Source organism: Dipodomys merriami, unplaced genomic scaffold (genome assembly GCF_024711535.1).
Source record: "Dipodomys merriami isolate MVZ:Mamm:240054 unplaced genomic scaffold, mDipMer1.0.p SCAF_519, whole genome shotgun sequence".
NCBI lineage: Eukaryota > Metazoa > Chordata > Mammalia > Rodentia > Heteromyidae > Dipodomys > Dipodomys merriami.
Window position 1 is genome coordinate 446,854 of NW_027206090.1, and position 25,558 is coordinate 472,411.

The 25,558-nt window shown below is 50.4% G+C and overlaps 1 long non-coding RNA gene and 1 pseudogene across 1 annotated transcript; both read right to left on the minus strand.

The window, feature by feature from the left end:
• Positions 1-205: 205 nt before the first annotated feature.
• The window catches only part of LOC138811019 (zinc finger protein 709-like), a 40,628-nt pseudogene continuing 15,275 nt past the window's right edge, over positions 206-25,558 (minus strand).
• Positions 13,179-16,427, minus strand: LOC138811001 (uncharacterized). Its single transcript, XR_011367311.1, has 3 exons — positions 16,315-16,427; positions 13,412-13,518; positions 13,179-13,334 (listed from the first exon to the last, which is right to left on the minus strand). It is a non-coding gene; the product is annotated as an uncharacterized lncRNA (long non-coding RNA).

Below are 25,558 nucleotides of genomic sequence, written 5' to 3' on the forward strand. Positions count from 1 at the left end.
GCTCACGGAAGTTCCTTTCTGGGCTGGCTTTGAACTGTGATCCTCAGATCTCAGCCTCCTGAATAGGATTGCAGGCGTGAGCCACCAGCACCCAGCTCTGGCTTTTTTTTTTTATTCATTTAATGACTTTAAGTTGTACTAAGGAATCAAACCCTGGGCTTCAAGCAGGGTAAATAAGCTCTCTACCAATAAGCCACAATCCCAGTCCAAATTCATGTTTTATTTGCCAGTCCTGGGGCTTGAACTCAGGGCTTGCGGACTGTCCCTGAGCTTCTTTTAATCAAAGCTAGCACTCTCCCACTTGAGCCATTTCCGGCTTTTTCTGTGTATGGGGTACTGAGGAATTGAACCCAGGGCTTCATGCATGCTAGGCAAGCATTCAGTTACATTCTCAGCTCCCAAATTCAAGATTTCGAACATCAAAGTAGTCTTTCCTACATTGTTTACATACATAAAGCTTCTCCCCAGTGTTTTATTTTGTGTGTGTGTAAGGAACTGGAATCACTGAAGGCTTCTCCACATTCATTACAGGGGAAGGGTTTCTCTTCATTGTGAGTTCGTTCGTGTTTCCGACGACCACTGAGAGTAAAGAAGGCTTTCCCACATTGCTTACACACATAGGGCTTCTCTCCAGTGTGAGTTCTCTCGTGGATGAGACAGTGACTGGACTGCCCGAATGCTTTCCCACACTGATTACAGACGTAAGGTTTCTCTCCAGTGTGAGTCCTCTCGTGTATGGTCAGATAGCCGCAGGACCTGAAGGCTTTTCCACACTGTCTACATACATAGGGCTTCTCTTCAGTGTGAGTTATTTTATGTTTGTGCAAGGAACTTGAGTCACTGAAGGCTTTCCCGCACTCTTTACACAGAAAAGGTTTCTCACCACTGTGAATTCGTTCATGTTTTCGAACATCACTCAAAGAATAGAAGGTTTTCCCACACTGCTCACACACACACGGCTTCTCTCCGGTGTGAGTTCTTTCATGTCGGATGCGGTGACTTGACTGCCGGAAGGCCTTCCCACAGTAGCTGCACACATAAGGCTTCTCCCCACTGTGCGTCCTTTCGTGAATTTTAATGTAACTGGAAGAACGAAACGCTTTCCCACATTGCTGACACACAAACAGTTTCTGTACGGTGCTCTCAAACATTTCAGGGGAAGTGGGATGACTGAAGACATTCCCACACTGCTTACACTCGTGGGTTCTCACTCCTGTGTTGGTGCTCTCAGCGTTCTGGAAGCACTGGGGGTCGCTGAAGGCTCTCCCACATGTACATTTACTCGGCTTCTCTTCAAACTCCCGATACTCATAGAGTTTGGAGTCAGAGCAAGTTCTGAAGGCCATACTCAGGGACGAATGCCTGAGGAAGATGTCAAAGACACCTGCTTCCACTCCAGCGGGGGTTTTAATGTTCAGAACAGCATCTAGAGTACTGTGGAAGATTTCTCCACCTTGAATAGCTTCTTTTTGTCAAGAGTTTCCATCTTTTCGTCTTGTCAGTTGCGGGGCTTGAACTTTGGGCCTGGGCGCTGTCCCTCAGCTCCTCAGCTCAAGGTGAGCACCAAAGCACTTGAGCCACAGCACCACTTTGGGTTTTCTGGTGGTTCACTGGAGGTAAGAGTCTCTCACATACTTTCCTACCTGGGTTCACTTTGAACTGCAATCCTCAAGTCTCAGGATTACAAGTGTGACCACTGGTGCCCACCAAGTCTTCATAAATCTTAAACCCTGGAAATAAGTGAGAGGGCATGACTAAGTCATTACTTTGTCATGACTTAGCAGGAGAGCTATCAGTTTGATGTCCTGTTAGAATTTTAGAACACAGATGCAGTCTTATCATGAGGCATCTTCATATGCTTCCCATGACAGACTAGCTCACCTTTTTTTTGCTGGTTGTGGGGCTTGAACTCTGGGCCTGGGCGCTGTCCCTCAGCTCTTCAGCTCAAGGTGAGCGCTCTACCACTTGAGCCACAGCGCCACTTCCAGCTATATCTGCATATGTGTGCTGAGGAATCGAACCCAGGGCCTCATGCATGCAAGGCAAGCACGCTACCAGTCTACCTTCCCAGACCATGCTCTTTTATTTTATTTTTTTTTGGTCAGTTGTGGGGCTTGAACTCTGGGCTTAGGCACTATCCCTGCGCTCTTCAGCTCAAGGTGAGCGCTCTACTGCTTAAGTCATAGCGCCACTTCCTATTTCAGCTTTAAATAAAGTTAGTTGAGTATTTCTTTTGTCAACAGTTGAGATTCAAAGCATTTGAATTTACAACTATTTGCATACATAAAATGAGAATGCTTCGAACAGAGCTCAAAATCCAAACACAAAATCTCTATCTTTCACATATACCATATATACACAGTCTGAACATAATTTCAGACATGTTAATTTTGTGCATGGGAGAAAGTTTCCTTACCTTAAAGCATCAGAAATCGTTGTTTTTGGCAAAAGACTGGAGGTCAGGTCCAGAGGCTTCCAATGTTAAAACATTTTGGATCTGCAGATTATGGTGGTTCTACCTAAATCCATTTTTGGAGAACATTTCCTGAGATCAAATCAATATGAACTTGAGCTTAATTGTATGGTTTCCTTGGTTGAAAATTCTTTTCTAACTTTTTTTTGGGAAGGGGTCTATTGTGGGACTTGAACTCTGGGCTTGGGCACTGTCCCTCAGCTCTTCAGCTCAAGGCGAGCGCTCGACAGCCACAGCACCACTTCCAGTTTTCTAGTGGTTTATTGGAGATAAGAGTCTCATGTGGACTTTCCTGCCTGGGCTGGCTTTGAACCGAGATCCTAAGATCTCAACCTCCTGAGTAGCTAGGATTATAGGCAAGTGCTACCAGTGCCCGGCCTTTTCTAACTTTTTAAGCATAAATTACCTTAGCTATCTCCTGGGACTTTAGCATACCTCTTCAATGGTCTGGTCTTCCCTTTCTTGTTCTATAATGTAGATCCAGAACATCATTACAAATGATGATGACTTTACAGAGTAATCACGAGATTCCAGTTACATTCATGGCGTGACACGAGCATGTCTGGCAGGTTTACCCAAATGTTCTCACCCCACATTCCACATGACTGAGCAGCACGGGAGAACAACAGTGCCTCGCTCCCTGAGTGAGCAGGTCAGGGAAGGAAGTGGTCCTTACGTATGGAGGCCAGGTTCCGGAAGGTCTCCACCATCACGTCTCTGTACAGCTGCTGCTGGGCTGCGTCCAGCAGAGCCCACTCCTCCAGGGTGAAGTTGACAAACACATCATCGAAGGTCACAGACTCCTGAAACGTCACAAGGGCATACCAGGGAGGGAGGGTGAGACAATAATAGAGATCTACAAGTTTTCATAAAAGGTTTGACACACACAAATCTATAATACATGCAATATAAACAGATCCATCTATAATATAAAGATGAGCCAAATCTAATTGAATAAAAGTGGCCATATATTTTATGCAAGTATATTATACATGAAAAACCAAAATCCAGCTGGACACACATGTAATCTTAGCTACTCAGGAGGCTGAGATCTGAGGATCATGGTTCAAATCCAGCCTGAGCTGGAAAGTCCCCATGAGATACTTTAATTATCCACCAGAAAACCAGAAGTGAACCTGTGGCTCAAAGTGGTAGAGCCACTTTGATCTCTTAAACAATTGTTTCCTTAAAACAATTTAAGGAAAAATGATACTCAGTACTAATGGGACAGAGAATCAGTCAAAAAAAATAACCAGTAAGCAGGGCACCAGTGGCTACAATCCTGAGGACTAAGGTTTAAAAGCCCAGGCAGATAAGAGACTTCTATTTCCAAATAATCAGCAAGAAGCTGGAAGTAGAGTGGCTCAAGTGGTAGAGTGCCAGGCTGAGCATAAAAAGCCAAACCAGTTCAAGCCCTAGCACTGCAGACTTATCACACAGCAAAAGAGCTGATGGGGTCTGGCATGGGACATACCTTTATTTTAAGACTGAGGAATGAGACAAATTCCAGGCCAACCTGGGTTAATTACAAAGTAAGAGACTTGTCTGGGCTACATAACAAAAAGCAGCCTCACCAAAAAAAAGGCCAGCTTAAAAATAAAAAACATAAGACTACCCAGAGGGGCTTGGCAATGTGGCTTAGTGGTAGAGTGCTTGCCTAGCATGCATGAAGCCCTGGGTTCCATTCTTCAGTACACCATACACAGACAGAGCCAAAAGTGGTGCTGTGGCTCAAGTGTTAGAGTGCAAGCCTTGACCACAGAGAGGCTCAGGGACAGAGCCCAGGCTTTGAGATGAAGCCCAGGACTGGCAAAAAAAAGAAGAAGAAAGAAAGAAAACTATCCAGAAATCCAAGTGCTGGTGGCTCACACCTGCAATCCTAGCTACTGAGATTTGAGGATGGCAATTCAAAACCAGCCTACATAGGAACGTCCACGAGACTCTTTTTTTTTTTTTTTTTTTTTTTTGTTGGTCGTGGGGCTTGAACTCTGGGCCTGGGCGCTGTCCCTCAGCTCTTCAGCTCAAGGCGAGCGCTCTACCACTTGAGCTACAGCGCCACTTCCGGTTTTCTGGTGATTTATTGGAGATAGGAGTCTCATGGTCTCTCCTGCCCGGGCTGGCTTTGAACCGCGATCCTCAGATCTCAGCCTCCTGAGTAGCTAGGATTACAGGCGTGAGCCACCAGCGCCCACCAGCGCCCGGCTCCACGAGACTCTTATCTCCAATGAACCACCAAAACCTAGAAGTACAGCTGTGGCTCAAGTGGTAGAATGCCAGCATGGAGCAACAAAAGCTCTCTAATACACAAAGCTTTTACAGACTAATCGCAAAATAAAGCAACAGTATAGGAGTGGAATAATCTCTTCCTGAAGACAGGCTCAATTCTGATCATTATCCAAACAGATGAAGAATCAGCCGAAGATTCCAACTAGGCCATATTTTTGTCTCATTTTGATACCAAATGCTTTGTGTTTGCAAACACTAAGCTATTCTCCCACCTGGCTGTGCGATTACTCAACTGTGTCACCACCTAGAGAGAACAGTCAACTCCCAATTCTCCACCAAGTCTCACCACCTGGCCTGCACTGCAGATGCCAGTCCCAAGAATTTCTGTCTGGTTACCATTCTCATCCTAAGAGATTTCGTTTCATGAGTTACCTCATTTGCATAAACTTCTAGATAAGAGATGTTCAAAAACTACTTTTGCTGACCCTGAAAATTAACCACAAGAGAAAAGTTTGACATCTTGGTTTGCATTTCGCATGTGGACTTGCTACTCCAAGCCATGTTCCTCACCTAGCAAAAATAGATGACATTATTATAAGGGACCAAAATGACTCCTAACAGAAAAGGTTCCTCAGGACATACCAGGTCTGGTTTACCCTGAGCAGTGGTAACAGAGATAAAAATATAGCTAAAAATCCTCCTCCACAAAATGGATAATAAATAATGATCAACCAGGTCACAATATGCCCAGGACTGTATGTATATCCTAAGTCCCCCGCCCAGTGCTATGTCTATAAAACCTGAAGTCTGCACCCACAGAAGATTCCTCTAGAAGCTTGGAAGTGCTGTCTTCCCAAGGCATGCCTGTGCCATGTAATACACCATCCTTCCCTGCCCTTCACAAGAAACAGCTGGCCAGATCTAATGAAATGTGAAACTCCTGGGGTTTGGGCCTAGTGCCTAAAACACTCTATCGTTTCACTGTTTTTCAGGAAATTGGTCTTTAATTCCTCTATCCAGTGGGACAAAAACAATCCCACTACACACTAAACTCTCAATTTCACATGTAATTTTTTCCCCAGCAGGCAGAGCACGACAAAGCTTTTCACTTTATCATTTGGCATAAATTAAAGGAGGAGGATGAAAAAAATACTGCAGATATTAAATTTTACCCAAGTGATGTTTCATGGTTTGTGTGTATGCGTGTACACACATGTGTGTGCCAGTACTGTAGCTTGAACTCAGGGCTTTGCACTTCTGGATTGGCATATTCACTTAGAGCTAGGGTTCTACCACTTGAGCCATTTGCTGGTTAATTAGCAATTAAAACAGAATCTTTAGCCTGAGGGTGATGGCTCACAACTGTAATGCTAGCTGCTCAGGAGGCTGAGATCTGAGGACCCTGGGGTTCAAAGCCAGACAGGGAAGGAAAGTCCATGAGACTCTTATTTCCAATTAACCATCAGGAAACCAGAAGTGGTGCTGTGGCTCAAGTGAAGAGCTGAGGGACAGCGCCAAGGCCCAGAGTTCAAGCCCCACGACCGACAAAACAAAAAACAAAACGAAAAAAAACCACTCACACAAACAGAATCTTCAGAGCTTAGTCTTCTGAGAAACTAGGATTACAGGCATGAACTCGGCTCCAGATGAAATTTTCTCCCTTCCCATAGAATAGTACCAGGGTCAAAAAATGCTACTCAAGCCACAGCTCAGTCCAACAGTCCTGAATAAACTCCAACACTCTTTTCCTTTCAGTTCTGGAAACACTGTAAGAAAAAGAAACACAAGCTTTTTTTTTTTTTTTTTTTTGGGGGGGTCCGGTCGTGGGGCCTGAACTCGGCCTGGGCGCTGTCCCTCAGCTCTTCAGCTCAAGGCTAGCGCTCTACCACTTGAGCCACAGCGCCACTTCCGGCTTTTTTCTTTTTGCTTATTTATGTGGTGCTGAGGAATCGAACCCAGGACCTCAGGCATGCAAGGCAAGTGCTCTACCACTGAGCCACCGTCCCAGTCCCAAACACAAGCTTTTTAAACTAAGACCCTGCCTTCCTATGCTCCCCCCCACTTTTGTTGGGGGTAGTCATGGCCTGGGTGCTGTCCCCGAGCTCTTCAGCTCAAGGCTAGCGCTCTACCATTTGAGCCACAGTGCCATTTCTGGCCTTTTCTGTTTATGTGGTGCTGAGGAATCCAAACCAGGGCCCTCATGCATGGGAGGCAAGCACTCTACCGCTGAGCCACCTTCCCAGCCTCTATACTTCCCCCTTTTAAACTGTAATAAGGCCAGATGCTCATTTCCCAAAGCCTCGATATTTTTCCTCAAAAATGGCTGGTTCAGCTTGGTGCTGGAGGCCCATACCTAAAATCCTAGCTACTCCAGAGGCTGAGATCTGAAGATCCTGGTTCAAAGGCAACACAGGCAGACAAATCTAAAAGACTCTTCCTGTCCAACTATCAAAAGACCGAAAGTAGAGGTGTGGCTTAAGAGGTAGAGTACCAGCCTTGAGTGAAAAAGAAACAGTGCCCAGACTCTGAGTTCAAACCCCAATATCATTAAAGAAAACAAAACATCTGGGCTGGGAAGGTGGCTCAGTGGTAGAGTACTTGTCTTGCATGCATGAGGGCCTGGGTTCAATTCCTCAGCACCACATAAGCAAAAAGAAGAAAGCCGCAAGTGGCTCTGTGGCTCAAGTGGTAGAGCGCTAGCCTTGAGCTGAAGAGCTGAGGGACAGCGCCCAGGCCCAGAGTTCAGGCCCATGACTGGACCCAAAAACAAACAAACAAACAAAAAAAAAAACCCAAAACAATTGTAACAAGGCCAGCCACTTCAAGTCTTCAAAAATGATTTGTCTCAAAATGATTTGTCTTCAAAAATGATTCTGTCTCAAAAATGATTTGCTCTAGCCAGGCGCCAGTAAGGCCTGCCTGTCTTCCTAGCTACTGAGGAGGCTGAGATCTGAAGATCGCGGATCAAAGCCAGCCCAGGCAGGAAAGACTGGGACTCTTCCAGAAAACCAGAAGTGGTGCTATGGCTCAAGTGGTAGAGCACTAGCCTTGAGCTGAAGAGCTGAGGGACAGTGTCTAGGCCCAGAGTCCAAGCCCCACAACTGGCCAACCACAACAACAGAAAATGTGCTCCATAATCAGCAGAAATAAAACTATCATTAAATGAACCTGAGTCTCTTAGTGCCGACCTGTCATCTCTGGTCACTCTCAAGACAGACTCAACTCAGGGGAACATGTCCCCTCTCCTCTTACCTTCTTTCTCCTACATTGGGCTCCTCTCTAGAAAGACCAGAGCGTCCTCCTCACTTTGGGGGTGGAGACCACATGCCAGGAGGATGTCCTTGCCCCCGCTGCCCTGGGTTCAAATGGCCCGATACAATGGGGGACGGCTGACTCACACTTGTAAGTAATCCAAGCTGCTTTGGAGGCTGAAATCTGAAGTCACTGGTTCGAAATCAGGCTGCGAATAAAAGCCTGTGAGACTCAAATTACCAAAAAGCCAGAAGTTGGAATTGTGGTTCAAGTGGTAGAGCGCCAGCCTTGGGTGAAAAAGGTAAGAGGGCTTGAGTTAGTGCAGTGCGCGCGCGCTCGCTGTGTCACAGACAGACAGACAAGACAGACAGACAGACACACACACACACACACACACACACACACACACACACACACACACACACACACAGCCGGGTGACGTCACGGAGCCCCGAGCGCGCGCGGACCCCGTTTCCGGGCAGCGGGGCGGCGCGGGAAGGAAGGCGCCCACCGCGGCCCAGGGCTCGGGCGCGGGGCTCACACGCCGCCTTCGCGCGTCACCGGCTCGGGACCGCCCCGCCACGGACACGCCCGGGGACCCGGACCCCACCCGGCCCCGCCGCCGCCGCGCGCGCCGACCCCGCGTCCCCGCGACCCCGCGTCCCCGCGGGGCGGGCGCCGGGCCGGAAGTCGCCCCTGACGGACAGGACGCGGCTCCGCCGGCCACGCGGGCCCACCCGCGGCCAGCTGGCCCCCGACAGCGCCCGCGGCCCCCGCGCGGCCTCGCGGCGCCGGCGGCCCCGCGCTGCAGCTGACGCGCGAGGCCCGGGCCGCCTCAGCCGGTTCCCGCCGGACGCCAGCGCCCTCCGCACGCGCCTCCCGGCCAGGCCCGCGCTCACCATGGCCGCCCCCGGCTCCGCGGTGTCCTCCCGACGCCGCGAGGTCAGCGAAGGCCACCGGCAGCCGAGGCCGAGCCGCCGGGACCCCCGGAGCAGCCCCGAGCGCCGCGAGCGTGACGGGGCGGGACAGGAAGCTCCGCCGGCGCCCGGCGCCTCCCCCGCCGCGCGCCGCGGCGGCTCGCCACGCCCCCTGGCTCTGATTGGCTAGGGGGAGCAGGGCCCGCCTCCGAGCCCTGAGTGACCGCAGAGCCGGCCTGTGCGGTGCTTGGTGAAATGGCCAGGAGCTGTTCCAGCCACAGGCATTCCTGAGCCCCGCGTCCTCGGGGCGGGGCGGGGCGGGGCGGGGTCCCAGCCTGGCAGGTGTCAGCGTGCAGGCAGAACTTGTTTCTGGCTTCTCAACTTTTAAAGTTGATCTCATACAAGATGGGAGAAGAGTCACGGTGACTAGGGCCGGGGAGAAGGAGGGAAGGAGACTGTGGGAACGTTGTCGGTGAGGACTACGTTAGAAGTGATCATTCTGGTGCTGTCCTGCGTGGCTAGGGGTCTTGCGCTCCTCAGTTTTTTAGATCACTGAGGCACTCCACCACTTAGGCCACATCTGCATTTCCGGCCTTCTGGTTGTCAATTGAAGATAAGGCTGGCTTCAAACCTTGGTCTGCCGGAGCCTGCCGGCAACGAAAGGGAATCCTGAATTAGGGGGCGAGGATGGAAAAATAAAGACATAAGACAAAGGATGGGGTCGGGAGGTCTGCAGCTCAAGACTACAGCACCGTTTATTTTTAACTCTCCTTATTATATACTATTAGAAGTCAAGAGGTAACCTAAGGTCACCATAGTGCAGAAAAGCAAGGAAAATTTTAATAAAAACAAAGTGCAGATTGAAACAAGACAAGGTCAACTGATAGAAAGTAAAACAAACTCTACAGACATAGCAAAGCAAACCCGGGCACCTGGTGCTTTTCATGAAAGCCAGTTCCTTGTACGTGCCTTCAAGTGAGCACAAGGGTCAAGATGACCTTGGAGCTTTACTGTCGGCTCCCAACATTGGTCCTCAGATCTCAGCCTCCTAAGTAGCTAGGATTATAGGTGTGAACTAGTGATGTGTGGAAATTATTGGAATTTTTTTTGGGGGGGTCCGGTCGTGGGGCCTGAACTCGGCCTAGGCGCTGTCCCTCAGCTCTTCAGCTCAAGGCTAGCGCTCTACCACTTGAGCCACAGCACCACTTCCAGCTTTTTTCTTTTTGGTTATGTGGTGCTGAGGGATTGAACCCAGGGCTTCATGCATGCAAGGCAAGCGCTCTACCACTGAGCTACCTTCCCAGCCCAAATTATTGGAAATTTTTCTAGTGAAAGTGAATAGACAAAGCTCAGATACCTCAGGTCACAGCATCATGTCTAAGTTCTAATAACAAATGACATGTGAAAATATTAAATGGCACCACAAGCACTATACCTACAGTTGATAGACAGCTACCATAGCTGGTCTCCCCAGCAGGACTATCTGCATTGCTTCCTACTATCTCCTTGTACTTGAGGAGCTGTGCGTGGAGGGCTGAGGAGTACTGCGTAAGAAGTGGTGCTGTGTCTCAAGCAGTAGAGCGCTAGCCTTGAGCACAGAGGTTCAGGAACAGCGCCAGACCCTGATGCCAATGTCAATCCCCAGGACACCCCCCCCCAAAAAAAAGACATATGGGCTGGGAAGGTGACTTAGTGTTAAAAGTGCTTACCTGGCATGCACAAAACCCTGCATTCAATTCCTCAGTACCACATACATGGGGGGGGGAGGGATGAGGGGAGGGAAGAAAATAGGCAGTGATGTAGAGCTGTGGTTCCTGTGGTAGAGTGCTGGCCTTGAGGACAGAGGCTCCAGGACAGTGTCCAGGCCCTGAGTTCAAGCCCCGGGACCGGTACACATACAGACATGGGTAGTAGCACTGGTCCATCATAGCTATGTACTGGGGTATGAAGTAATGATGGAGAACATCATCATCATCACTCAGAAAACGACACACTCTCGCTGCTACATCCTGTGAACTGTCCTTACTTCCCTCCAAAGCCCTAATGTTCATCTTGTGTCTTTTGCCACTGGAGATATTGTGTGAGTACCTTGTGCACATCACACACGTGTTGTACCACTGAGCTTCACTGGGGGCCTGTTTACATCCTTTATTCTGAGTGGTTAATTGGAGATCAGAGTCTCGCAGGGACTTGTCTGTCTGGGCCGGCTTCAAAGCACGATCCTCAGATCCCAGCCTCCCGAGAAGCTAGGATTGCAGGCGTGCCACTGCCTCTCCCACCCGCTCCCGCACACATCCAGCGATGCGCCCGCCCCGCCCGGCCCGGCCTGGACCCCCTCCCCCCCAACGTCCCCACTTCTGTGAGGTCTGAAGTGGCTTCCCGGGAACCGTGGATCGGGACCCCTGACCCCGTCTCTGGGAGGTGGACGCAGAGGCCGGTTATGGAAAGCCAGGTCGAGTTCTGCCTTGTGAGCGGTTGTCCCGGGCCCGCGGAGGCCGCGCTGAGCTCGCGGCCCGTGGGTCGCGGGTCAGGCCCCCGTGGGGTCCCGGGTCTCTGGGTCCTCAGCGACGTTGGTCCCCGTCAACTGTAAACGGTCACCCCGGCGGTGGGCGGAGCCTTCCACTGGCCGTAAGGACTGTCCAATCAAGAGCGCTGGCGGTGAGCAGGACCGCCTATTGGCTACCTTAGAGCTATCCAATCACGAGCGCCCGCGGTGGGCGGGGCGTCCTAATGGCAGTTAGAGCTATCCAATCAAGTCACTGAGCGTCAGCGGTGGGCGGGGCCTCCCATTGGCGGTTAGAGCCGTCCAATCACGAGCGCCGGCGGTGGCCGTTGGCTGGGTCTCGGCGAGAGACCTGGGCGCGGCCATCGCCTCGGAGAGACCCCCGGGCGCTTGGCTCCCGGCGCACCTCGGGCCGTGAGGACAGCCGGGCACCCCCGACGTCTGAAGTGGTGGGCGTCGGGGCTCTGAGGTCTGCGGCCGCCGTGGGGCTCCCACGTCGGCCCCCCGGGACTTCAGCTGGGGTCTGCCTCCACCTCCCCGCCCCCCATCCCTCGGCGCCCCCCACTCCGGCCCCCGGGGCGCGCCGGCCTCGGGTCCCCGGCCCCTTGGTCCCGACTTGGAGGCTGGCGGGCCTTGCGGGACAGCCGGTTGTTTCCAGGGAGGGGTGGACAGGCCCGGGGAGGGGGGCAGGAGAAGCATGGGCTGGTTGGGAGGGGGGGACCACAGCTTGAGGCCAGCCCCGCAGGGATGCCTGTGAGACTCATCTCCAGTGAGCCACCAAAAAGCTGGAAGTGGAGCTGTGGCTCAAAGGGTAGAGCGCTGCCCTTGAGTGAAAAAGCTCAGGACAGCGACAGCGCCCAGGCCCTGAGTTCAAGCCCCAGGACTCACACACACACACAAAGCTGGCCTTGAGCCATCCTGCAGAGTAGTATCCATTCATTTTCAGCAAGTATATAAGAACACATTTGCAAGAGAAAAACCTTTTTGCCTATGTCGTTAAAGAAAAAAAAAGGGCTGGGAAGGTGGCTCAGTGGTAGAGCGCTAGCCTTGCATGCCTGAGGCCCTGGGTTCGATTCCCCAGCACCACATAAGCAAAAAGAAAAAAGCCGGAAGTGGCGCTGTGGCTCAAGTGGTAGAGTGCTAGCCTTGAGCTGAAGAGCTGAGGGACAGCGCCCAGGCCCAGAGTTCAGGCCCCACGACCGGACCCCCCAAAAAAATAAAAAGAAAAGAAAAAAAAAAACTTAAAGCTGGGCACCGGTGGCTCATGCCTGTAATCCTAGCTCCTCAGGAGGCTGAGATCTGAGGATCGCGGTTCAAAGCCAGCCCAGGCAAGAAAGTCCGTGAGACTCTATCTCCAATAAACCACTAGAAAACCGGAAGTGGCGCTGTGGCTCAAGCTACGGTAGAGTGCTCACCTTGAGCTGAAGAGCGCAGGGACAGCACCCAGGCCCAGAGTTCAAGCCCATGACCAACAAAAGAAAAAAAAAACCTTAATATTGTGTGTCTCATTTTGGTGTTGTTTTTTTTTTCTTTCTCCCCCAGAAGTCTATGGACAGACTGTCCACAAGAGAAAGGTAATCTGTGTGGACAACTCTTCCTCTGGCCTCCAGATGGCATTGTGAACAAGGAAAGTTCCAGGGGAGAAGCAAACGAAAGTGGGTGTGACTCTAAGTGAGCTCTGCCGACACAATTGATGTGAGCACTGGAACAGAGAAGCTGGATAAACCTAAGGATCGCAGGAAAACTTTTGTGGTCCCCAATTCTTTGAGAGGAATGAGAGAGAATGTCTCACCACACAGTGACACCACACTAACAATAGCACCATTACAATGCCTTCCATCCTTCCAGTTCTCTTCCAATTCGTGGGAAGACCTTGACTCAAACAGAAGTCCCATGAGTGCAAATTGTGTGTGAAAAGTCTTCAGATGTCTCTGGTCCCTTAGAAGCCACGAGAGATCTCATCCTGGAGGAAAACTATCAATGTAAGCAGTGGTAAAGAGTTCATGAAATGTGAAACTTCCCCCTGGAGAGAAACTTTACCTCTGTAAATGGTGTGGGAAAGTCTTCAGGTCTTCCGATTCTGTTCATGAAAGAATCCACTCCAGTGTGTATGCACTGTGGGGAAACCTTCATCCATTCCAGTACTCCTAGAATACATGAACAAAGCCACGGTGGGAAGAAGCCGTTTGTATCAGCCTGGTCAGTTTTAAGCAGTCACAGTTCCTTTTATAGGCATAAGAGGCCTAGTGATGAACAAAAACTGGGTAAGCAATGTGGAAAAACCTTTGATTCTAATTACATCCCCCATACACGAAAGCCACAGTGGAGAGAAACCATTTGTGTGTAAGCTCTGTGGGAAAGCCCTCAGTGATTTCAGCACCCTGTGATCCCACGAAAGACTCACCTGGGGAAGAAACCCCATGGATGCAAGCACTGTGGGAAAGCCTTCCTCTTATTCAGGTTCTCTTCACCTTCATGAAAGAATTCACACTGGAGAGAAACCCTGTGTATAAACTGAGTGATATGGTGTTCAGTTCTTCCAGTTCCTTTCAGAAGCACAGAAGAATTCACACTGGAGCGAAACCCTCGAGTGCAAACCATGTGGGTGGGAAGGCCTTGGTTTCTGTGCAAAGTATTTGGCAGCCTGAACAAACTCACAAATCTACTATGATCCAAGTTCTCTCAGAAAACATGAACTCACTAGATAAAGAAAGCCTATGGGGCTGGAGGCGTGGCTCAGAGGGGACAGCACTAGTTCTAAGAGAGAGAAGAAAGCTTATGTGTGCAACTAATGCAGGAAAGCCTTCAATGCTCCTGCTTCCTTCCACTTTCAATTGGAAAGAAGCCTGTATCTGCAAGCAAGGCATGTAAGCCTTTATCCACCCTGGTTTCATTCAAAGAAGGGCTAACATGAGGTGGGCCATAAATAAGGTGGTGTGATGGTTATACATTTTTCTCAGTGGCACTGAGACTTGAACTTGGCTTCACACTTGGTAGGTAGGCACTCTCCCACTGAACCATACCTCCTGCCCTTTGCTGCCATGGTTATTTTGAGATAGGGCCTGGGCCCATACTTGGACCAGGACACTATTTTCTGCTTCCTGCTTCACCTGGGATTACAGGCATGTGTTACCATACCTGTTTTTTTCACGTGATCTTTTTACTGGTGCATATTGTAGATGAACTTTATAATTTTATTATGACAATTTCATCCAAGTACCCTTTTGGTCACATTCTCACATTAGCCCTCGTTAGGCACTCCCCCAAATCTATACTTCCCTGATTGTCCACTTCCATTTTTTTTTGTTGGTCTTGAGCTCAGCCTGGGTTCTGTCTCTGTGCTCCCTTTTTTTGTTCAAGGCTAGCACTCTACCTCTTGGAGCCACAGTGCCACTTCCGGCTTTTTCTTGATTGATTGGAGATAAGAGTCTCATGGATTTCCTGCCCAGGCTGGCTTCAAACCAAGATCCTCAGAGCTCAGGCCTCCTGAGTAGCTGGCATCACAGGCGTGAGCCAGAGGCACCCAGCCACTTCCTATTTTAATGATGAGCAACTACAGGTGACACCTTTCTTGGTCTGGCTTATTTTGCATAACCTGATGAACTCTAGTTCTAACCATTTGCTCGTTAACGACATAATACTGAATAATAAAAGCTAGGTATATGTACTGTAGATAGTGGGGCTTGAACTCAGAGCCTTGTGCTTGCTAGGCAGGAACTGTACCATTTAAGCCACATACCTAGCCCTTTGTGCTTTAGTTATTTTTCATAGAGACTTGTTTTCTGCATGGGCCTGTCTCATAACTTAATCCTCCTGGGAGCACTTCCAGTCTAGCTGGGTGTACCAGACCTAGCCTACTTGTTGAGATGGGTTTTTACTTTAGGAATGCCTTGAACTGTGGTCCTGCTCCTGCTTCTTGAGTAGCTGGGATTATATATGCCAATTTTCTTTATCCTTCTGTCTTTCGACAGACACCTAAGCTGATACCCTATCTTAACTATTATGAATAATGCGTCTACAAAAATGGGTATGTGCCTATCTAAAATTACTGGATGTTTTTAGGTACACACCAGGAGCTGCATGACTGGGTCATACAGAAGTTCTGTTTAGTATTTTAAGGAATCCAGATACTGATTTCTGTGGTGGCTGGACTCATTTACAGTCCCATCATCAGTGTGGAAGGTCCGACCTCAACTTCCAGTGCTGGCCACATTGGTCTCACTGTTTCTTACTCTAGTTGGGTTACCACTCTTGATGTCAGACAAATCCACTAGCCAGCACTCTTCCACTTAAGAGCTCTACTTCTGGCTTTTTGGAGATAAGTCTCATGGACTTTGCTGCCTCGTCTGCCTGAGAACTGCAACCTCAGCCTGAGTACATAGGATTGCTATCCCACCCGACTAAGATCATTGCTTGTTGGTGTAATACTGTCCATTGTCCTTCTGATACGTCAGTTAAGCTCAGGTATCCATGTGTGAACGGTGCTACAATAAACACAGGCATGCCTGTGTCTGTCTGGTATAGTGCTTTACTCTCCTGTGGACATAATGTCCAGTACTGGTATGGCAGGGTCAATAAGGTTGGCTTCTGGTTTTCTGAGGAAGCTCCATACTGATTTCTGTAGTGGCTTCACTAGTTTTCCTTCTCACTAAAGTTTTGGACGGATCCTTCCCTTTCCCCTTTCTACATCTTCGTCAGCATTTGTTTTCCTGATGGATGGAAGCCATTCTGACTAGGATGAGATGGAATCTTAGTGCGTCTTAAGTTGCATTTCCTTTATGGCTGAAGAGGTTGGAGGTGTCTGCACAGACCTTAAACCGTTTGTACTTCTCGTCTCTTCAGTCTGCCGGTGCAAGCCCGCGGGTCAGCGTTGACGTCAGCCCCTGACCTTTTGCCTATGTGATTAATGCCTATTTTTGTGTGGAACCGGGGTGCATACGCACCTGGACTCGCTGCCTCGGGGTGCCCACTTCTCTGGGCACTGGAAGCCCAGGCAGGTGGCAAGCAATAAACTCCTTTATCCTCTCTGGGCAGTGGTCTCCATCCTTGCTGCTCTGCGTTGTCCCGGCCCCCAGCAGGCCCCGCGGCGGGCGGGGTGTCCCCTTCCGGCCCCCACGGCCGCCCTCCCCTTCCCCCACGAGGAGCCACGCCCACAACGGCGCTTCTCACTGGACAACAAATAGCGCCCTCTCTGATAGGCTAAGGGAACGCACGCAGGTCCCGCCCCCGATGCCCGCGTGACGGCTGGGGTTCGCTGCGCTGGGGAGCGGCCGCGGTTGCAGCCCAGCCCCTCGCAGCTCCGCCCACCGCGGCCCAGACGACGCGGCCCGTGGCGCCAGCGGGCGAGCGCCGGCCGCGGGGAGAGCGGCGTGGACCCGTGCCGGGCCCGGGTCGGAAACCCCACGACAGACACAGAACCCACAAAGCCCCCGGTTAAACACGCGGCTCCCGCCTGTCCTCCCAGCTCCTCAGGAGGCTGAGATGTGAGGATCGCGGTTCAAAGCCAGCCCGGGCAGGAAAGGCCGTGAGGCTCTGATCTCCCATAAACCACCAGCAAACCGGAAGTGGCGCTGTGGCCCGAGGGGCAGCCGCCGGCCTTGACCGATACTGGCAAGCCCTAGGAGGGGCACACAAAGCAAACGAGCGAGGGGAAGCTTTCCCGGTACCTAGATATATTTCTCTCCAATGTGTCAGCTCTGGTGGAATCCAAGGGTTGGTGTGGGCGCTGGCTCTGGGCCTTGAACGCGGGGCCTGGGCACTGTTCCATGGTTCTTCATGGCTGGCGCTCTACCACTTGAGCCACAGCGCCATTTCTGGATTTCTGGGGTTAGTTGCAGATAAGAAGTGTTCTATTTTCCTGCCCAGGATGGCTCTGAACCTTAATCCTCATGTGTCGGTCCCCTGAGTAGCTGGGATGACAGCCGTGAGCCACCACAGTGTTCCAGTGCATCTTTGACAGAAGTCTTTCCATCCATTGGGAGGATGTCCATTGGCCAGTCCTGGGGCTTGAACTCCGGGCCTGGGTGCAGTCCCTGAGGTCTTTGGGCTCAAAGTGAGGCTCTACCACTTGAGCCACAGCACTACTTCTGATTTTCTGGGGGTTCATTTCAGTCTCATGGACTTTCCTGCCTGGCCTGGGCTGGCTTCGAACAGTGACCCTCAGATCGCAGCCTCCTGAATGCCTGGGATTACAGGCGTGAGCAGCCTGTGTGACTGGTAGGAAAGGAATTTAAATGAGCAGTGCTCTTCCCAACTGCCCACATTCATGGGGCTTCTCTCTCCAGTGTGAACTTTTTGGTTTTTTTTTTTTTGGTTCCGGTCGTGGGGCCTGAACTCTAGGCCTGGGCGCTGTCCCTCAGCTCTTCAGCTCAAGGCTAGCGCTCTACCACTTGAGCCACAGCGCCACTTCCGGCTTTTTTCTTTTTGCTTATGTGGTGCTGAGGAATCGAACCCAAGGCCTGGAGCGTGCAAGGCAAGCGCTTTACCACTGAGCCACCTTCCCAGCCCCTTTTTGTTTTCTTGAAAAGCACTGTGAAGACTAAAGGTTTTCCCACACTGCTTACTACATAAGCTTCTTTCTGACATGAATCCCTTCACATCACTGAAGACAACTGGGCGGTGTAAAGGTCTTCTTTCCCACAATGCTGCTCTCCAATGTGCACCCATGCATGTATGCAGTTGCAGGAGTCAGTGATGAGTAGGTTTGCCACGCTGTTCCCAGACACCTGGTCTCTCTCCATTGCGGATCCATTCACCAAATGGAAATTTTTCTTTATCAGTGAAGTCTTTTCCACACTGCTTTCCATGCATGGGCTTCTCTTCAGTATGATACTTTTTTTGGGGGGGGGGGAGTCCAGTCGTGGGGCTTGAACTCTGGGCCTGGGCCCTGTCCCTCAGCTCTTCAGCTCAAGGCTAGCGCTCTACCACTTGAGCCACAGCGCCACTTCCAGCTTTTTTTTTTCTCCTTATGTGGTGCTGAGGAATCGAACCCCAGGGCCTCAGGCATGCAAGGCAAGCGCTCTACCACTGAGCCACCTTCCCAGCCCCTCTCTGCATTACTTTTCTTTTTTTGTCGGTCGTGGGCTTGAACTCTGGGCTTCAGTGCTGTCCCTGTGCTCTTCAGCTCAAGGCAAGCACTCTACTAGCTGGAGCCACAGCACCACTTCTGGTTTTCTAGTGGTTTATTGGAATAAGAGTCTCTTGGACTTTCCTGCCCAGGCTGGCTTTGAACTGTTATGCTCAGATCTCAACCTCCTGAGTAGCTGGGATGACAGGCCACCGGCGCCCGGCTCTCTGAATTTCTTGTACCCACAGGGCTTGTGTTCAGTGGGAGCACTGAGAAGCACATTCAAGGATGAATGATGGACAAGGGCTTCCGCTCACACATGGATGCCCCGTGCTGACAAGGGCTTCCGCTCACACATGGATACCCCGTGCTGACAAGGGCTTCTGCTCACACGTGGAAGCCCCGTGCTTGTACTGCAGGTTTTATCCCAGACAAAATCCTCAAGCAGGGCTGGGAAGGTGGCTCAGTGGTAGAGTGCTTGCCTTGAATGCATGGAGCTCTGGGTTTGATCCCTCAGCAACACATAAACAGAAAAAGCCAGAAATGGTGCTATGACTCAAGTGGTAGAACGCTAACCTTGAGCTTAAGACCTGAGGGACAGCGCCCAGGCTCAGAGTTCAAGCTCCAGGATCTAAAACAAAACAAAACAAAACAAAAACACTTCAAGACTGTCACCCGACTAACTAGCATTTCCATATTCATGTTTTCTCCACCACCTGACTTTTTTTTTTTTGGTCGGTTGTGGGGCTTGAACTCTGGGCCTGGGCGCTGTCACTCAGCTCTCCAGCTCAAGGCGAGCACTCTACCACTTGAGCTACAGCACCACTTCCGTTTTTCTGGTGGTTTATTGGAGATAGGAGTCTCACGGTCTCTCTTGCCCAGGCTGGCTTTGAACCGCGATCCTCAGATCTCAGCTTCCTGAGTAGCTAGGATTACAGGTGTGAGCCACCAGCGCCCGGCCACCACCTGACTTCTGAAACAAGAAACAACTGTGCAATGATTTTAGCAGGACAACCACTTTTTTTTTTTGCTAATCTTGGGGCTTGAACTCAGGGCCTGGATACTGTCGTGGAACTCTTCTGCTTCAGACTAGCACTCCACCACTTGAGCCATAGCTGTATTTCCTGCCTTTTTTTTGGGGGGGGGGGGGGCGGGTAGTTTCTTGGAGATAAGAATCTCATGGCCTGGGCTGGGAGGGTGGCTCAGTGGTAGAGCGCTTGCCTTGCATGCTCGAGGCCCTGGGTTCGATTCCTCAGCACCACATAAGCAGAAAAAAAAAAGCCGGAAGTGGCGCTGTGGCTCAAGTGGTAAAGTGCTCGCCTTGAGCTGAAGAGCTGAGGGACAGCGACCAGGCCCAGAGTTCAGGCCCTACCACCGGACCCAAAAAAAAAAAAAAAAAAAGGATTTCATGGCCTTTCCTGCCAGGCTTCAAATGGAGATCCTCCGATCTCAACCTCCTGAACAGCTAGGATTACAGGTGTGAGTCTCTGTGCATGGTTCATCTCATGTTTCCTGAAGCCGTTTCTGTCGTGTGTACACAAATACCTTATTCTCTTGGGGTTCTGGTACTCATCTTCAACGTTGTGTTCCTATTTTTTTTTCTAAAAGCACAGATTATGGCAAATAAGCATTATTATAGTATAGAAAAAAATCACATTGTTAACTTTCTTGCTATAGTTTTTGAAATGATAGGGAAACTTCAGGTAGCTATTCCTCGCTTGTCTCTTCCAAGGATATGATTCACTTGACATAAATTTATGTTGTTATGAAAAATGTTACCAGGGCTAGGAAGATGGCTCAGTGGAGAGTGCTTGCCTAGGATATACATGAAACCCTGGGTTCCATCCCTCAGCACCACATACACAGAAAAAGCCGGAAGTGTGCTTTGGCTCAAGTGGTAGAGTGTTAGCTTTGAACAAAAAGAAGCTTAAGAAGCCAGGCGCGGGGCTGGGAAGGTGGCTCAGTGGTAGAGCGCCTGCCTTGCCTGCATGAGGCCTTAGGTTCGGTTTCTCAGCACCACATAAACAAAAAGAAAAAAAGCCGAAGTGGCGCTGTGGCTCAAGTGGTAGAGCGCTAGCCTTTTTTTTGGGGGGGGGGGGAGGGGTCCAGTCGTGGGGTCTGAACTCTGTCCCTCAGCGCTCTGCGAGCGCTAGCCTTGAGCTGAAGAGCTGAGGGACAGCATCCAGGCTGAGTTCAGGCCCCACGACCGGACCCCCAAAAAAAAAAAAAAAAAAAGAGCTGAAGAGCTGAGGGACAACGCCCAAGTCCAGAGTTCAAGCCCCACAACCGACCAAAAAAAAAAAAAAAAAAAGGCTTAGGGACAGTGCCCAGGCCCCTAAGTTCAAGCCCCAGGACTGGCACAATAAAAGGTTCCAGAGTTATTAGCCAATCTGCTGGAAGCCTGGTGCCTGTGGCTCAGGCCTGTCCTGCTAGTTACTTAGGAAGCTGAGATCTGAGGATTGTATTACAAAGCTGGCCCAGGCAGGCAAATCCGTGAGACTCATCGCCAATGAACCAGCAAAAAGCTGGAAGTGAATCTGTAGCTCAAGTGGTAGAATACCAGTCTTGAGTAGAGACCAGTGCTCAAGCTCTGAGGTCAAGCCTCAGGACTGGCTCAAGTGCCTACTTACCCACACACAGAGGCTTACTGGCCCACAGCTTCCAGTCACCTGGAAGTCACCTTGGAATTCAGGAAGGGGAGGACTAAGAATAAGGACCTATAAATAAAGTCCACCTGCCCCCTGGCCAGGAGGACTTTCTTATGCTGATGAAGCCCCACCTAGCTAACCCAGAGATACACAACAAAACCTGGCCACCCCGGGGACTAACAAACCTACTTTAATTTGACCTTTCACCCCTAGCCTCAATTCTTCCACTAGTTAAAACCTAAAGCTGCCTGGAGCCCGTTGCTCACTTCTGTAATACTAGCTACTCAGGAGACTGAGAGCTGAGGCTCTCAGTTCAAAGCCAGCCCGGGCAGGCAAGTCCATGAAACTGGAAATGGTGCTATGGCTCAGAGTTGCTGGTCAGAGTGCCCAGGCCCAGAGTTCAAGCTCCACAATCGACAAAAAACTAAACTAAAGCCGTCGGATCACAGAAAAGAATAGTTAATGAAATTAATTTGAATAAACAAAAACCAAAACAAAGCTAGCTTGGCGCGGGTGGCTCAGAAAGCTGAGATCTGGGCTCATGCTTCAAAGCCAGCCCAGCAGTAATTCCTTGAGATTCTGATCTCCAGTCAAGCAGCCCAAAAAGCTGGGAGTGAAGCTGCCTTGAGTAAAAAAGTTAAGGAAAGGTGCCCAGGCCCCGAGTTCATAGCCCAATTACTGCAAGTCCCTGCATATAGTTGGACTGAGATGTGTATTTTTCCTATTTCCAGAGTCTGCAGGTGCCGTGTTTCTAAAATCTATTTCTCTGCGTTTTCATCATTACTTGTCTCTTCACTTGAGAAAAGAAGCTGGACCGAGCATACGGGGCCTCCTAGAATTGGACCCCCAACTCAGAACCTCAAAGATCAGCAGAAGTTAGATTTTAGCTGTTTTAGTGAATCCCACTGGAGGAGGCAGTGAGCAACATGAACTCTGCCTAGAGCACTCTTATTTTATTTTTTTTTGGTCAGTCAGGGTGCTTGAACTCTGGGTCTGGGCACTGTCCCTGAACTCTTCAGCTTAAAGGAAGCGCTCTACCTCTTGAGTCACATAGCCACTTCCGGTTTGCAGGTGGTTAATTGGAGATGAGAGACTCACGGACTTTCCTGCCTGAGCTGGCTTTGAACCATGATCCTCAGATCTCAGCCTCCTCAGTAGCTAGGATTACAGACGTGAGCCACCGTACCCGGCTACACTGTTTTGTTTTTTAAAAAGACACACACTGCCGGGCGCTGGTGGCTCACGCCTGTAATCCTAGCTACTCAGGAGGCTGGATCTGAGGATCACTGTTCAAAGCAAAGCCAGCCCAGGCAGGAGAGACCACCGTGAGACTCCTATCTCCAATAAACCACCAGAAAACCGGAAGTGGCGCTGTAGCTCAAGGGGTAGAGCGCTCGCCTTGAGCTGAAGAGCTGAAGGACAGCGCCCAGGCCCAGAGTTCAAGCCCCACGACCCACAAAAAAAAAAAAAAAAAGACACACACTGTCTCCAAATTACAGTTTTGAGCAAAAAATAGTAATTAGCTAACAGGCTGGGAATGTGGCTTAGTGGTAGAGTGCTTGCCTAGCATGCATGAAGCCCTAGGTTTGATTCCTCAGTACCACATACATAGAAAAAGTGGCGCTGTGGCTCAAATGGTAGAGCGCTAGCCTTGAGCTGAAGAGCTGAGGGACAGCTCCCAGGCCCAGAGTTCAGGCCCCATGACTGGAACCCCCCAAAAAACAACCAAACATGGCTGGGAAGGTGGCTCAGTGGTAAGAGTGCTTGCCCTTGCATGCATGAGGCCCTGGGTTCGATTCCTAAGCAACACATAAGTAGAAAAAGCTGTAAGTGGTGCTGTGGCTCAAGTGGTAGAGTGCTAGCCTTGTCAGAAGAGTTGAGGGACAGCAAACATTCCTGAAGCTTCTGAGTCCTGTGCTGTGATCACCCTCTTGAAGTACCACACACAAAACCTTCCTTTACCATCTTCCTAAGCTACTTTGGAAGTCTGAGATCCAGAGGATCGTGATTCAGACCCAGTCTGGGGAAAATTTTCAGTGAGAAACTTTATCTCCATGGAGCTATCAATAAACTGGAAATGGAGCCCATGCTCCAGAGATTTAGGGAGTTTCCAGCCAAAAATTTCAAAGACAACACACCCAGATTCAAGTGCCTATACCTGTACAAAAACAAGCAATGATGACTGAGGTAGGACTTGACTTTATTCACTTCTGCACTTTATTCAATGTGGACAGTCAGTCCGAAAGTGAATGCAAAAAGCAGCTTCGGAGTGTGTGTGTGTGTGTGGTGGTCTTGTGTGGCTTGAACTCAGGGCCTCAGCACTGTCCCAAAGCTTTTCACTCAAGGCTGGTGTTCTACCACTTGAGCCACAGCTCCACTTCCAACCTTTTGGTGATTAATTGGAGATAGAGTTCCCTGTGCAGGCTGGCTTTGAACTAGAAGCCTCCAGATCTCAGCTTCCCCAGTAGCTGGTATTTGCAGGCGTTGTGGTGTCCCAAAGGCCCCCCTCTCCTTTCTCGGGGTCAGTGATCCTCATACTCCAGTGGACAGTGGGGTGTCCGGGCACAGGCAAACAAGGATGAAGACACCAGGATGCCCCAGGGAAGGGCTTCAGTGACCGGGGGGCCCTGGAAGCCGACATTGGGGGCCTCGATCCTGCCACAGCTCCCATGCCAGCATTTTGGTCTACACACACACACACACACACACACACACACACACACACACACACACACACACACACACACACACACACACACACACACACACACACACACACACACACACACACACACACACACACACACACACACACACACACACACACACACACACACACACACACACACACACACACACACACACACACACACACAGTGCCCACCATCTCCTGGTTCCAGTGCCAGGATTCCCCTAGGATCCCATAGGCCCCTGAAGCCTGAGAGTCTGCACAGCTGGGGACAAACACTTGGCACCCTAATATCTAGGACAAGAAGGATCCCATTGGTGAGCCGCCCAATTGGAAGAGCCACAGCACAGACCCCACGCCTACCTCCCACTCATCTTGATTGGACAGTGTTAGAAGAAGCTTCCGATTGGGCAGCAGGTGAAGCTCCTGATTGGATGGCATAACTGTCTGGCAAGAACTCCTGATTGGACAGAACTCCAATTATCTCCCGCTTTTAATTGGATGGCGGCCCTGACTGAATGGCTCCTGAGGGTGGTAGGGCTTTTGGTGGTGGTGGTCTCTCTTGGGAGTCTGGCCTGCAGTTTGAAATCAGGGCCTGGGTGCAGCCCCTGACCTTTTTCCCTCAAGGACGGAGCTCTACCACTTGAGCCACAGCCCCACTTCTCAGATCTGTCTCCTGAGTAGCTGGGATGACAGGGTTTAGCCACCAGCTCCCAGATTAATCCCTGTGTCCTCATTAGATGTCCTTTCTTGGCATTGCTTCCGACTTCCCTGTTCTGATTCCCAAAGACAGATTTGTTTCTCCAGGGAGTCACACAGAAGGGGAAACTTGTTACATTCAATCAATGGCCCATAACAAGCCCACTCAAATTCATCCAGACTTTGTCAGAGGGCTGGGAAGGTGGCTCAGTGGTAGAGCACTTGCCTTGCATGCATAAGGCCCTGGGTTCAATCCCTCAGCACCACATAAGCAGAAAAGGCCAGAAGTGAGCGCTAGCTGAAGAGCTGAAGGACAGCGCCCAGACCCAGAGTTCAGGCCTCATGACCGACCAAAAAAAAAAAAAAAGTCAGAGATTGTTTAATTCATTTCATCTCATTTCACCAGAGACAGGGATTTGTGGTCTAAAGAGAAGACCCTCACACCACTTAAATACATTGAGTGAAGCACAAATCATTTTAAAAATGAAGGCTATAAGAATAGCACAGAGGGGCTGGGAAGGTGGCTCAGTGGTAGAGCGCTTGCCTTGCATGCCTCAGGCCCTGGGTTCAATTCCTCAGCACCACATAAGCAAAAAGAAAAAAGCCGGAAGTGGCGCTGTGGCTCAAGTGGTAGAACGCTAGCCTTGAGCTGAAGAGCTGAGGGACAGCGCCCAGGCCCAGAGTTCAGGCCCCACGACTGGACCAAAAAAAAAAAAAAAAAAAAGAATAGGACAGAGTCTTCGAATGTGGATTAGTGGCAGAGTGTTTCCCTACCATACATGAAGCCCTGGGTTCGATTCCTCAGTACTACATACACAGAAAAAGCCAGAAGTGGCACTGTGGTTCAAGTGGTAGAGAGGCAGCCTTGAGCAAAAGAAGCTCAGGGACAGCGCCCAGGCCCAGAGTTCAGACCCCACGACCGGACCCCCCCCCCCAAAAAAAAATGTCATACCCTAATGCCTAAAGAAAGCTTAGGGAATTGTCATCTTTATTTTTTTTGTGTGTGGGTCATGGGGCTTGAACTCTGTCCCTCAGCTCTTAAGCTCAAGGGGAGCACTCTACCACTTGAGCCACAGCACCACTTC